The sequence below is a fragment of the Mobula birostris genome, chromosome 2 (genome assembly GCF_030028105.1).
Source record: "Mobula birostris isolate sMobBir1 chromosome 2, sMobBir1.hap1, whole genome shotgun sequence".
Classification (NCBI taxonomy): Eukaryota; Metazoa; Chordata; class Chondrichthyes; order Myliobatiformes; family Myliobatidae; genus Mobula; species Mobula birostris.
The window spans coordinates 193,158,205-193,172,741 of record NC_092371.1 but is presented as its reverse complement, the minus strand read 5'-3'; positions in this window follow the sequence as shown (position 1 = coordinate 193,172,741).

The following is a 14,537-nucleotide window of genomic DNA, read 5'->3' as shown; positions in this document are numbered from 1 at the left end:
ATACAAGCAGACTTTTTCTTCTGAGGTTGGGTGAGACCAGAACTGGAAGTCATAGGTTAAGGATGAAAGGCCAAATATTTAAAGGGACCCTGAGGGAGAACCATTTTTATTCAGAGGGAGGTGTGAGTCTGGAACAAACTGTTAGTGGAAGTGGTGGATATAGTTTTGATTGCAACATTTAAGAGAAATTTGGATAAGTACATGAGAGGGGTGTGGAGGTCTATGGTCCAGGTGTGGGTCAATGGGACTAGACAGAATGACAGCTTGGCATGGACTAGATGGACCAAAGGCCATGTTCCTATGCTGCATTTGTGATGATATTGAGTTTACTGTCCATGAAGTTCTGAAGTCAGACGAAGATCTTAAACCCCATCAGACATAAATAGCTACGGGTATCCTTACTGAATAGCGGTTATACTGTAGCTACCTATTCTTGAAAAGGCTAAATCACTTCCCTATTTATCCTCCATGCTGAGTTTAGCTGCCAATGCCCACTATTTGAGCAGTAACCACCCCCCCCCCCACCACCACCAGTGAGGAGATACTTCCAGCTAAAAAAAGTAGTTTCAACAAAGTTCATTTGTTTTTAGAGATCAGTGGGGAGGGACAAGGGAACAAATTGGACAAAGGGAGTCACATAAGGAGCAATCCCTGTGGAAAGCAGAAAGTGGCTGGCGGGGAGGGAAAGATGTGCTTTCTGCAGGGATCGCTCCATACTGACTCCCCACTGCTCTCCCTCCTGGCACTTATCCTTGCAAGTAAAACAGGTGCTACACCTGCCCCTACCACCTCCTCACTTCCATTTAGGGCCCAAAACAGTCCTTCCAGGTAAGGTGAGACTTAACTTAACCTGTGAGCCTGTTGGGATCATTTACTGTGCCCTGTGCTCCTGATGTGGCCTCCTGTATATCGGTGAGACCCGACGTAGATTGGGAGACCGTTTCATCAAGCATCTATGCTCCGTCTGTTCGAAAAAGTGGGATCTCCCAGTGGCCACCCATTTTAATTCTACTTCCCATTCCGACATGTCTATCCATGGTCTTCTCCACTGTCATGAGAAGGCCACATTTAGGTTGGAGGAACAACACCTTATATTCCAATTGGGTAGCCTCCATCCTGACGTCTCAAACTTCGATTTCCGGTGATGCTCTCCAATCAACCCCGCTTCACCATTTCCCATCCCCTTTTCCCTCTCTCACCTTATCTTCTTGCCCAACCATCACCTCCCTCTGTAGCTTCTCCCACCTTTTCTTTCGTCCATGGCCTTCTGTCTCTTTACTTCGTCCCCCTCCCCCCCCAAGGTTTCACCTATCACCTTATGGGTGGAGCTGAGAAACAGGAAAGGTATGGCCACATTAGTGGGATTGTATTACAGACCACCCAATAGTCAACGAGACTTGGAAGAGCAAATCTGCAGAGAGATAGCAGGCAACTGCAGGAAACAAAGTTGTGGTGGTAGGGGATTTTAATTTTCCATACATTGATTGGGACTCCCATACTGTTAGGGGTCTAGATGGTTTAGGGTTTGTAAAATGTGTTCAGGAAAGTTTTCTAAATCAATATATAGAGGGACCAACTAGAGGGGATGCAATATTGGATCTCCTGTTAGGAAACGAATGAGGGTAAGTGACAGAAGTCTGTGTAGGGGAGCACTTTGGTTCCAGTGATCATAACACCATTAGTTTCAATTTGATCATGGACAAGGATAGATCTGGTCCGAGGGTTGAGGTTCTGAACTGGAAGAAGGCCAAATTTGAAGAAATGAGAAAGGATCTAAAAAGCGTGGATTGGGACAGGTTGTTCTCTGGCAAAGATGTGATTAATAGGTGGGAAGCCTTCAAAGGGGAAATTTTGAGAGTGCAGAGTTTGTATGTTCCTGTCAGGATTAAAGGCAAATTGAATAGGAGTAAGGAACCTTGGTTTTCAAGGGATATTGCAACTCTGATAAAGAAGAAGAGGGAGTTGTATGAAATGTATAGGAAACAGGGGGTAAATCAGGTGCTTGAGGAGTATAAGAAGTGCAAGAAAATACTTAAGAAAGAAATCAGGAGGGCTAAAAGAAGACATGAGGTTGCTTTGGCAGTCAAAGTGAAGGATAATCCAAAGAGCTTTTACAGGTATATTAAGAGCAAAAGGATTGTAAGGGATAAAATTGGTCCTCTTGAAGATCAGAGTGGTCGGCTTTGTGCAGAACCAAAGGAAATGGGGGAGATCTTAAATAGGTTTTTTGCGTCTGTATTTACTAATGAAGCTGGCATGAAATCTATGGAATTGAGGGAATCAAGTAGTGAGACCATGGAAACTGTACAGATTGAAAAGGAGGAGGTGCTTGCTGTCTTGAGGAAAATTAAAGTGGATAAATCCCCAGGACCTGACAGAGTGTTCCCTCGGACCTTGAAGGAGACTAGTGTTGAAATTGCGGGGGCCCTGGCAGAAATATTTAAAATGTCGCTGTCTACGGGTGAAGTGCCGGAGGATTGGTGAGTGGCTCATGTTGTTCCGTTGTTTAAAAAAGGATCGAAAAATAATCCGGGAAATTATAGGCCGGTGAGTTTAACGTCAGTAGTAGGCAAGTTATTGGAGGGAGTACTAAGAGACAGAATCTACAAGCATTTGGATAGACAGGGGCTTATTAGGGAGAGTCAACATGGCTTTGTGCGTGGTAGGTCACGTTTGACCAATCTGTTGGAGTTTTTCGAGGAGGTTACCAGGAAAGTGGATGAAGGGAAGGCAGTGGATATTGTCTACATGGACTTCAGTAAGGCCTTTGACAAGGTCCCGCATGGGAGGTTAGTTAGGAAAATTCAGTCGCTAGGTATACATGGAGAGGTGGTAAATTGGATTGGACATTGGCTCGATGGAAGAAGCCAGAGAGTGGTGGTAGAGAATTGCTCCTCTGAGTGGAGGCCTGTGACTAGTGGTGTGCCACAGGGATCAGTGATGGATCCATTGTTATTTGTCATCTATATCAATGATCTGGATGATAATGTGGTAAATTGGATCAGCAACTTTGCTGATGATACAAAGATTGGAGGTGTAGTAGACAGTGAGGAAGGTTTTCAGAGCCTGCAGAGGGACTTGGACCTGCTGGAAAAATGGGCTGAAAAATGGCAGATGGAGTTTAATACTGACAAGTGTGAGGTATTGCACGTTGGAAGGACAAACCAACGTAGAACATACAGGGTTAATGGTAATGCACTGAGGAGTGCAGTGGAACAGAGGGATCTGGGAATACAGATACAAAATTCCCTAAAAGTGTCGTCACAGGTAGATAGGGTCGTAAAGAGAGCTTTTGGTACATTGGCCTTTATTAATCAAAGTATTGAGTATAAGAGCTGGAATGTTATGATGAGGTTGTATAAGGCATTGGTGAGGCCGAATCTGGAGTATTGTGTTCAGTTTTGGTCACCAAATTACAGGAAGGATATAGATAAGGTTGAAAGAGTGCAGAGAAGGTTTACAAGGATGTTGCCGGGACTTGAGAAACTCAGTTACAGAGAAAGGTTGAATAGGTTAGGACTTTATTCCCTGGAGCGTAGAAGAATGAGGGGAGATTTGATAGAGGTATATATAATTATGATGGGTATAGATAGAGTGAATACAAGCAGGCTTTTTCCACTGAGGCAAGGGGAGAAAAAAACCAGAGGACATGGGTTAAGGGTGAGGGGGGAAAAGTTTAAAGGGAACATTAGGGGGAGCTTCTTCACACAGAGAGTGGTGGGAGTATGGAATGAGCTGCCAGGCAAGGTGGTAAATGGGAGTTCTTTTTTAACATTTAAGAATAAATTGGACAGATACATGGATGGGAGGTGTATGGAGGGATATGGTCCGTGTGCAGGTCACTGGGACTAGGCAGAAAATGGTTCGGCACAGCCAAGAAGGGCCAAAGGGCCTTTTTCTGTGCTGTAGTTTCTATGGTTCTATGGTATGGTTCTATCAGCTTGTGTTTCTCTCTCCCCTCCTCCACCTTTTAATTCTACTCCTCCACTTTTATTAACTCCAGTCCTGCCAAAGGGTTTCAGCCGGAAACGTTGACTGTACTCTTTTGCTAGATGCTGCCCGTTCTGCTGAGTTCGTCCAGCATTTTATGTGTTGCTCAGATTTCCAGCATCTGCAGATTTTCTCTTACTTTAAACACAGTTCATTTATTTTTAGAGATGAAGATTTAAATTTAGATAAGATTCTTAAAACATATTTAAAACTCATAGGATTTTTAATGAAAGATTTCCAAATTACAAATGCTATCTAAAACAAAGGATTTCCAAAACAAAGGATTTACCAAAACACAGATAAAATTCCTATAAACTTAAACGACATACCGAAGAATTGCAAATGAATGAGTCATCCAACGCAGGAATCAAAGGCAGAGGAATGGATTATTGTTCAGCTCATTTTTCTGTAATTCGTCTTACTGATCCTTGACAATTCCTAACAAGGATGACTGCTCTAACATTTATGCATTTTTTTTGTTTTGCCACTTGGTGACTTCAAATGCTTGTGATATTTTTTCAGATACTTGATCACACAGATAGTCTAAAAACTTCTGAGGACAGATTTCCCCAGACACACAAAATTAATGCTTTGAATGTTAACTCTCTGAATACATAAATCTTTTAAATACATAAAACTGTTGATAGATTAGCTGTTTGATGTGCATGATGATAGCATCAATCTGTCTGCAAGCTTCCTTGAATTAAATGGCTTAGCCAGTGTTGCCTGCTCTGATGCTGGCCAATTATCTTCACCCCATCCCTTCAGCAGTCAGCCCCAAGCTGTAGGCCAGCAATCTGTACTCTTTAAGCAGTGTGGTTTGTTTGCAAAGCTGTACTTTTAACTTCAGACTGATTACTGGTTGCCATTTACATTAAATGAATACTGCCCCCCTGTTTATTACCAGAAGCTGAACAAAGTATTGTTTGGAACTTGGTCAAAAACAACTCTTTGATCTCTAGAAGTGTTACTGCTGTGTTAAACAGCTGAGCTTCGCAAAAAGAACCCCTGGCCCTGGACAGTGAATTGCCATCACACAGTGCTCTACAACTTGGTGATAATGACCAAGATATTTGCTGTTTGCCACTCATTTCATCTGTTCTCAGATTTAAAACTGAATCAATGCATAAAACATGAAATAACTCAAAATGCAACTCCCCATGTTTGAGATTCAGGAGATCTGATTATTACATTTTTATGTGCAGTGAATTTGTATGAGGCTGTGAGTTATTGATAATCTTTTTTTTAGACAGCGCCTTGGGGTTTAAGATGACCCGTTTTCAAGGAGTGCAGAATTTCTGTTAATGAAGCTGATTGCACACCAGTTATCATGTGATCTCAACAGTGCTACGGTTTAACCCAAAGGTAAATAGGGCTGACATGATTGAAGACAAAGCTCCAGTGCGTGACTGAACTTACAAAAATAGATAAAATGGTATAACATAGAATGTGGGTAGACTACTAACATACATGAAAGGGAATTGTTAGGGAAAATGGGCAATCAAAAAAATTGCATAGGACCTAGTTCCATTTAAAGCACCAAAAATGTTTTTATAACTGCATATTATTGGTAGAGAAAATTTGCATGTGTTCCAAGACAAAGGAAAACATCCCCAAATACCTACAGATCAATTGGTTGCAGACGTTTCAGATATACCCAGCCAGATGTCTAATATGGTATAAGGGGATAATTTAATCATCTCCTGAACAAATGATAGGTAGTTCTAGGTTATCCCTTGATGCTTACCCAGAAACTTATTTCACTGTTTCTGAGCCAGAACAATGACCCTAATACTCAGTGACCCTGTTTATCCAGCCAAGCGGCCTCAATACTGACGAGCAGAGACCCAAATAGTAATCTCAGTCTAGAAAACCACAGAAAAGGACTATGGTTAAGTCCCATTATACCTGGTCAGTACTTCATTTTGAAAGATGAAGTGTGACTTTTCTCCATTTTATATTATTATTTATTTAAGGCGCTTTGATGCCTACTGTTGTGATGTTGCTTTCACCCTAGCCACTTTCAACATGAACAAATGTTGATCCTTCTAGCCACACATGCTCATCCTTTATCCCCCTTTTCTAAATTTCTCACTGTTCCCTTCCCCCTAGCAGATTCCCTTAGTCCTCTGTTCCCACCCTCCCCTTGAACCCTTTTCCACTCAACTGCAGAAACCCTCCTTGCCTCTAAACTCCATCTCTCAAACAGACTCCTAAGTGGTAGAAGGTACAAAGGTCAGTTTTGTGAGGAAGTCAAGAAGCTGTAAAATATTTGTAAAGCAAATTAATACAGAACCTTCACCTTAAATGTACTTAATACTATCACCTTTTGCCACTTAGTGTGAAGCCATGTATACTAGAAAGCAAAACGCAAAGGTGTCAAACTAATCTCCTTAGTTCTCAACTCTTCCTGCACATTAAGTGTGGATGTTTTTTTCTTCTGTACTTAAGAGCTCAATAATAAAGGTGAATTATACCCAAAGAAAAAATTGTCTTGTGAAACCTTGTAAAAGAACAGCTCTCTGAAAATTGGTAAAACACAAGTATCCAAATAAAATTTTACAAGTTGAATCAAAATGGATGCTTTAAAATTAGATCAAAAAGCAAAGCAAACGAAGAAACCAACATTTTAACTCATTGTAAGACTGACAATGAACAGCTCTTCAATTATGCTATCAGGGACAGCAGATCTCAGTTATGGCCTGTGATTATTAGGGACACCACAAATAGCGGCTTTATCAATTATAACACAGGAACATTTTCAGTCTAAGCTAAGGTAACCTTCATAGAATTGAAACTTAAATCACCTGCACAACTGGACATATGGAAAATGTCTAGAAATATTGCTTGATACAATGAAAGTCAAATTCTACTTGCTTAAGGAACCTCAAGGAGAACATTTAATTAATATTTGTTCGTTCATTCTGCTTCCAATATCAAGTTCAAAGAATGCTTTTGAGAGGGGAGAAATACAAGAGATTTAAGAGTCTAACTTTATTTGTCACACGTACATCGAAGCATCAAAATACACAGTGCGTCAACAACCAACAGAATCCGAGGGGGCTAGCAGCAGCTACTCTTCCAGCACCAATGTAGCATGCCCACAACTCACTAAATCTAACCGAATGTATTTCAAATATGGGAAGAATCCGGAGCAGCCAGAGGAAACCCACATGTCACAGGGAGAACATACGAACTGTGGCAGAATTAAACCCCAACTGGCAAACACTACTCTGTACAGTGATTGCACTGGCCACCAAACTACCACGTTGCCTGTAACTGAAGGACAAGTTTTTTCCTGCACAGACTGTGATGCGTAAATGGAACCATTTGCCAGTGGATACAAGTACAATGTTGAAAAGACATTTGGAGAGGTATATGAATAAGAAAGGCAGAAAGGAATATGAAGTGGGATTAGTAAACGTCACAGTCGGTGTGGCATGGTGCACTAACAGTGCCTCTTTCTGTGCAGTATGACTCAATAAATATAAATTGTACAATCCTTCACTGTTGCCAAACCTGTCTGTGAGTTAGAAAGTTGTAAGACTTAGAAGTGTTTATGGAGACTTGAGTGCAAATGTCTGTACTGGCAGTTCTACACATCACTGTGGTGTGCTGCACTGCAGGAGGTGCCAAGATTCAGATGAGACCTCTGCTGTTTCAGATGGACAGGTAGATTCCCTGGCAGTATTTTGGAAAAAGTCCAACTGTGTTTTGCTTGATATTTATCACAGAATGATTTGTCTTTAGAAAAAGCAGGTTGTCTGATCATTAACATATTATTATTTGTGGGAGCTTGCACTATCTGTAAGCTGGTTGCTATAGTTCCTACCACACAAATGAATTCATTTCAAAGGCTATAAAAACTTCAAAAATGCAAGACTTTTCTCCTTTCAAATATTTTAGGATCATCTCAGTTTATGTAATTATGTGGAAGCTTCCCATTTCTTCAGGACAATGAGCCCTCACCATAAAGCACTCACATTTAAAAACAATTCATTTATTTGTTAGCAGAACTGCCTCTAATTAAAATGGTGTCTAGAGCTAAAAGAGCACTTCGAAGGTATGAGAGTTACAGAGAATTATGACCTCAAATGTATTGCTAGGATAGATTCTACTGAGGCAAAATGTCACAATAATTTGCAAAAAAAGAAATAAAGAAGGCATTAAGAAAATAGATTGTAATGGATTCATGGAATTATTCAGCTGAGCGCAAAGGAAATGAAACCAATGTGGTAGAGATATTCCATGGTAAGTGTATAAATTAAATATTTTAAATTTTCTTAGATAATAACTTTAATAATATATCGAAGAATCCTCAGACAGTTTTAAAAGGCTCTTTTTAGTCACTAAGCTTGGGAATTAAAATTAGGCAGGAATAGAGCAAGCATTTTAAAATCCAATATGAGATGAGAAGAAACTGTGAAATAACATCATTTAAATGGAAAACATTCATGTACACAGTTCTTAGATCAATTACTCAGAGCCCAAAGACCAAATTGAAAGCTGAATTCCGACGTAGTTGAACAAGCCAGTGCTTTGAATAACAACAGATAATTGGAGATCATTTAAAAACTTTGGAAAGGCAGTAAGTGGTCAATTATCACAGCAGCCGACATGTCCTTGTCAGTTAGGTCCAGGAGGGTGGGGAGGTTAACGAATGAACACTACTGACTTTGAGATGGCAGCATGTCGTCAGCATTTTATCTTTTATTTTTTCTTTTCAGCAGCTTTGTTCAGTATAGGTAATACTGCACAACTAGGGAGAAGCATGCTAGAAAATCCCATCCTTCCATGCCTTATAATTTATAAGTGCGTTTCTTTTGTAGCTTGGCAAAAGCAGTACCAATAAGAAAATAATCTGAAGTAACCTTAGTTACCCAATGCTAATCACCAGATGAAGATTTCATTTCCTTTTGCAACTCTGTCAAGGACAAATCGGGTATTTTCTGAAATAAATTAGTGTTAGATTTATCTCAATACTTCTACAAGTCTGAGACCTATTTCTTGTAATGACAGAATTCCCTCTCGCTAATCCATTTTCATTTCATTGCATGATTGAATAAACAATGTTCTATAAGCAGACAAGCAATACCTTTCTTACCTTGAAGGAATATTATCAACAGTAAGTATTTAGAAGCAATTCAGATAGTCATTGGAAATGAGTATCCATTCCTTTGAATCAGATGAGATGGATAGATGAACAGAAGGCCACCAGGCAGGGTAAGGCTGAAAGCTTACTTGTGGAGTCCTTGGAAAGTTGAAGTTCTTTTGACACTAACTGTATTACAAATAGTGAGGTTGGTACAATCAGAAACAATTTACTAATTGCAGGGGTAAAACTCTATCACATAATTGCTTCCTTCCTGAGCCTCTGAAGTTGAGTGGCATGTCAGGAGCATAAATCACATCATTAACAGAGTCCTTACAATGTGAATTACCAGCCAAAGTGGCTGCAGGGAGACTAATTTGCATTAGCTGTGTAAGTCCAAATATTTCATATTGAGGAATGAACTGCAAAGGAAGGGCACACAGAAAAATATTGTCAAAGCTCTGGCAGGGCGATACTAATTCCAAAAAGATTCAAATACTTGTAACTCATGGTCAGTCTTTATTGAAAGTTGCTGAAATTGTATACAAATTAATACTGGTGAGCATCAGCAATTCAATGTTATTTAATCAGTAACTTCAACAAGATGCAATTAAAATGAACTAAACGAACCTGTTTTCAGTCCCATTGAAGAATCTGGGCAACATGGTCTCATATTCAAAGCAATAAGAGCAGTAATATCTCAATAATTCTTGTGAATGACTTGGTGAACATTAAATAATTAAGTATTCATTTTCTGTCTGTCAAAGCTTCACCCAACAGGAAAGGACATTTTTCTTGATGTACCACATTTGAATGACTGTATGAAAATCAGATGTAAGATTCACAATGTGAATTGGTGAAATTTGTGAATTTTGTTCAGGATCATTGTGCGTTTGGCACATGATCAGAGGAACCCATGCAGTGTGTCAACCCAGGCAATACACAACTGGATTCCATCACCATAATCTTCAATTCCTCAATCATGTCTTGTGCCTATGAAGATCATTCATATGGTAGCTTTGACAGCAAAAACAAAGTCTGCAATTGCATGACCTAAAGGATCCTGTTTCATACACCATAGTCTGGAACCAGAAAACTAATGCAAGGTTATATTCACTGGTCTCTCCCATTGTATATTGACTGTTTGTATCAGGGCCTGGTGTGGAAACACCAATGTCCTTGAATGGAAAAGCCAACATAAACTAGTGCATACAGCCCAGTGCATCATGGGAAAAAGCCTGCCTACCATTGAACACATTGACATGGAGTGAATGAAGCATCTCTTCTGGTTGTTGTTATCAGGAAGGAGTAACAGGAGCCTTGGGAACAATTATTACCCCTCAACCCCCAGGTTCTTGAATTAAAGGGGATAACTTCACTCCACCCATAACTGAAATATTCCCACAACCTGTGAACTCACTTTCAAGGACTCATTATCCCATGATTGTTGCTTACTCTTTTCTCTTCCTTTTTGTATTTGCAGTTTGTTGTCTCTTGCACATTGGTTGTCTATCTGTCCTGTTGGGTATGGTCTTTCACTGGTTCTATTATGGCTGTTGGATTTACTGAATATACCCTCAAAGAAATGAATCTCAGGGTTGTATGTGGTGACATATATGTACTTTGATAATACATTTATTTTGAACTTATCCAGAAGTCTTAAACTTAAAGCCTCATGATCTCTTTGAACATCCCCAGGATAGCTACACTACCCTCAAACACATAACCACATAACTGCCCTCCCCACTAGTGGATCTTACTTAAGTTCCCGTTTACCAACTACTGAATTACTCCTATCCCCTTTGCGAACCACACCATCTGAACACAACTATTTACAAACTCTGATTATTGGCTGACAACACCACCAGCTTAACTACTTCTCAAGAAGGCACCATTTTGCTCAACTGCCCCCACCTTTGGCTACACATGTCTTGTAACCCAACTATTTTCCAGGCTACCCAACACCCCAGATTCAACTGCCCCAATTCAGACTGTCAATTACATTTCTGACTCAACCGTCCCAACTATGACTGTCAACCACATCCATAACTCAACAATCCCAAAGGTTGACGATCCATCATTCGCTGACTCAACCATCATTCCAAACAGCTCATCACTCTTTTATCTCAACCACTCTAATTACCCATTGGACCCCAACTCAACTCTTCCCTCCCAATCACTGTCCATGGTACCCTTGTCCAAATTTAACCACCAAATTGCCAATTACATCCACAGTCTCAACCACACACTTCCCTATCTACCCATTGCACCTCACACTCAATATACCCCTGATATGCCTGCACCAACTGCACCCTGTTATGCCTGCCCTAAATGCCAGTTACAACCCTCAACTCAACTAACCCTTCTCTGAGGGCCTATCATAATCTCTAGTAACCAATTTCTATACCCACCATCAACCCCTTCAGCTCAAATCCCCATTTATGCAGTCTCACCACACAAATCTACTCATCCATTCCCTCCCTGGACTTCCACCGCATATACAGTGGCATGCAAAAGTTTGAGCACCCCTGATCAAAATTTCTGTTACTGTGAATAGCAAAGCGAGTAAAAGATGAACTTATTTCCAAAAGGCATAAAGTTAAAGATGACACATTTCTTTAATATTTTATTCAAGAAAACTTTTTTATTTCCATCTTTTACAGTTTCAAAATAACAAGAAAGGAAAAGGGCCTGAGGCAAAAGTTTGGGCACCCTGCATGGTGAGTACTTAGTAACACCCCCTTTTTCTCCAAACGTACCTTTGCTCATTGCAGCCAAAAAGTTCTACCTTAACTCCACAGGACTTGTTTCCAAAATGGATCAGGCTTGTTTAGATGTTCCTTTGAACCTTTTGAATAGAGCTTTTTGGCCGCAATGAGCAAAGGTATGTTTGGAGTAAAAATGGTGCAGAATTTCATGAAAAGAACCCCTCTCCAGCTGTTAACACGGGGGTGGATCAATCATGCTTTGGTCTTATATTGCAGCCAGTGGCATGGGGAACACTTACTGGTAGAGGGAAGAATGAATTCAATTCAATATCAGCAAATTCTGGAAGCAAACCTCACACCGTCTGTAAAAAAAGCCGAAGATGAAAAGAGGATGACTTCTACAACAGGATAATGATCCTAAACACTCCTCAAAATCCACAATGGACTACTCCGAGAGGCACAAGCTGAAGGTTTTGCCGTGGCCCTCACAGTCCCCTGACCTAAACACCATCGAGAATCTGTGGATAGACCTCAAAAGAGCAGTGCATGCAAGACGGCCCAAGAATCTCACAGAACTAGAAGCCTTTTACAAGGAAGAATGGGTGAAAATCCCCCAAACAAGAATTAAAAGATTCTTAGCTGGCTACAAAAAGCGTTTACAAGCTGTGATACTTGCCAAAGGGGGTGTTACTAAGTACTGACCATGCAGGGTGCCCAAAATTTTGCTTCGGGCTCTTTTCCTTTTTTGTTATTTTGAAACTGTAAAAGATGGAAATAAAAAAAGTTTTCTTGCTTAAAATATTAAAGAAATGTGTCATATTTATCTTTATGCCTTTTGAAAATCAGTTCATCTTTTACTCGCTTAGCTATTCATGGTAACAGAAATTTTGAGCGGGGTGCCCAAACTTTTGCATACCACTGTACCTACCACTTCCTAATCTAGCCATCACATCACTGATTCCATGAATCCTTTTCCTAACTACTGCATTGCCACAGAAGTGTTTTTGATGTATATTTAACCTAAAATATTCTTTATTCCACAGATATTGCCTGACCTACCCCATGTTTCCTTCATATTCCTTTTTTAGTTCAGATTTTCAGCATATGCAGCTTTATGGATTTTTATTCTCTGCTTTAAATATATCAAATGATATCGCCTCCATAGCCATCTGTGACAAAGAATTCCACATACTCACCACCTTCTGGCTAAAGAAAATTCCTCCTCATCTCCGATTTAAACATACATCTTCTTTTATTCTGAGGCTGTGTCACCTAGTCCTAGATTCTCCCACCTGTGGAAGTGTCCTTTCCATATCCATTCTGTCCAGACTATTCAATATTTGGTAGGTTTCAATGAGATTCCCCTCATCCTTCTAAACTCCAGTAAATACAGGACAAGAGTCATCAAATGCTCCTCATATATTAACCTCTTCATCTCCAGGATCATTCTCATAATCCTAAATCTCAGGACTTCCTTCTGGTTTCCTGGCCTCTCTCCTCAGTCAGAAGCCCAGGATGGGATGACCTTTCTCTTAAAAATATTTTCAAAGAGCAAACCAAGCATTTGGGCTTATTACTAAAGTAATAGAACTGTGAATTAGAGATGAACAAATGCAAAAAAATCAATCCAAATGTTGGAAAAATAAAATAATAAGTGAAAATGTCAGAAATACTCAGCCGTTCAAGCAGCATCTATGCAGAAAGAAAGAGTTATTATTTCAGGTCATTGTCCCTTCATCAGAAGCATTTTGTCCAACATAGGGAGTAATTCCAACATCTTCTGAGGTTAGGATAAATGTGCAACAAATTCTGCTTTGACCACGTTTAGAGGATTGTTGATGTTCTGTATCAGTACATTGTAAAATGGATATGAAGACTCTGGAAAGGATTCACTGAAAATATATGGATGATACAAGAAATGCAAGTGTATATAATTGATAGCAAGGTGAATAGACTATGTTCATTTTCTCTGTGAATTGACCTGTCAGAAGTTCTTTAAACTATGAAGTGTTTATAAAGAGTGATGAGAAATTTTCCTCTTGTGGGAAGGACCACAACTAAATGTTTCTAAATTAATTTATTATTGTCAAATGTATCGATGTACAGTGACTAACTGCTCTAGCATACCCTTCATACAGATTACTTCATTACAACAATGCACTGAGGTAATACAAGGGAAAACAATACCAGCGTGCAAGATACAGTGTTACAATTACAGTGAAAGTGCAATACAGGTAGACAATTAGGTACATAGTCTTAACAAAGTAGAGTGTAAGGGCAAGGGTCCATCTTATTGCATTATGAACCATTCAATAGTCTTATAACAGCAGGATTGAAGCTGTTCTTGAATCTGGCAGTACATGCTTTCAGGCTTTTGTATCTTTTGGCTGATGGGATCAGAGAATCAGAATCAGGTTTAATGTCACCCGCATGTGTAATACAATGCATATTAATAGAGAGAGAAAACTGTGATTGCAATAAGTATATACTGAAATGGGGACTCGTCTTTTTCCCTTATTAGGGAGAGAGAGAGCCTGTGGTATGTCGAATTACCAGGTGAACGAGTCGTCTTCGGGGTACTACAAGTCTGTTTCTTGTTGTTGCTTTGCTGCATGCCTGAGTGCTCAGTAGGGGGCGCCAATGTTTTTTTTGCTGGTGGGGGGAGGGATCACTGCCTTGCTGCTGCTTGTTAGTGGGAGGGATGTGCTGGGGGAAGCTTCAGGTTTTTAACATTTAAGTGTCATTCA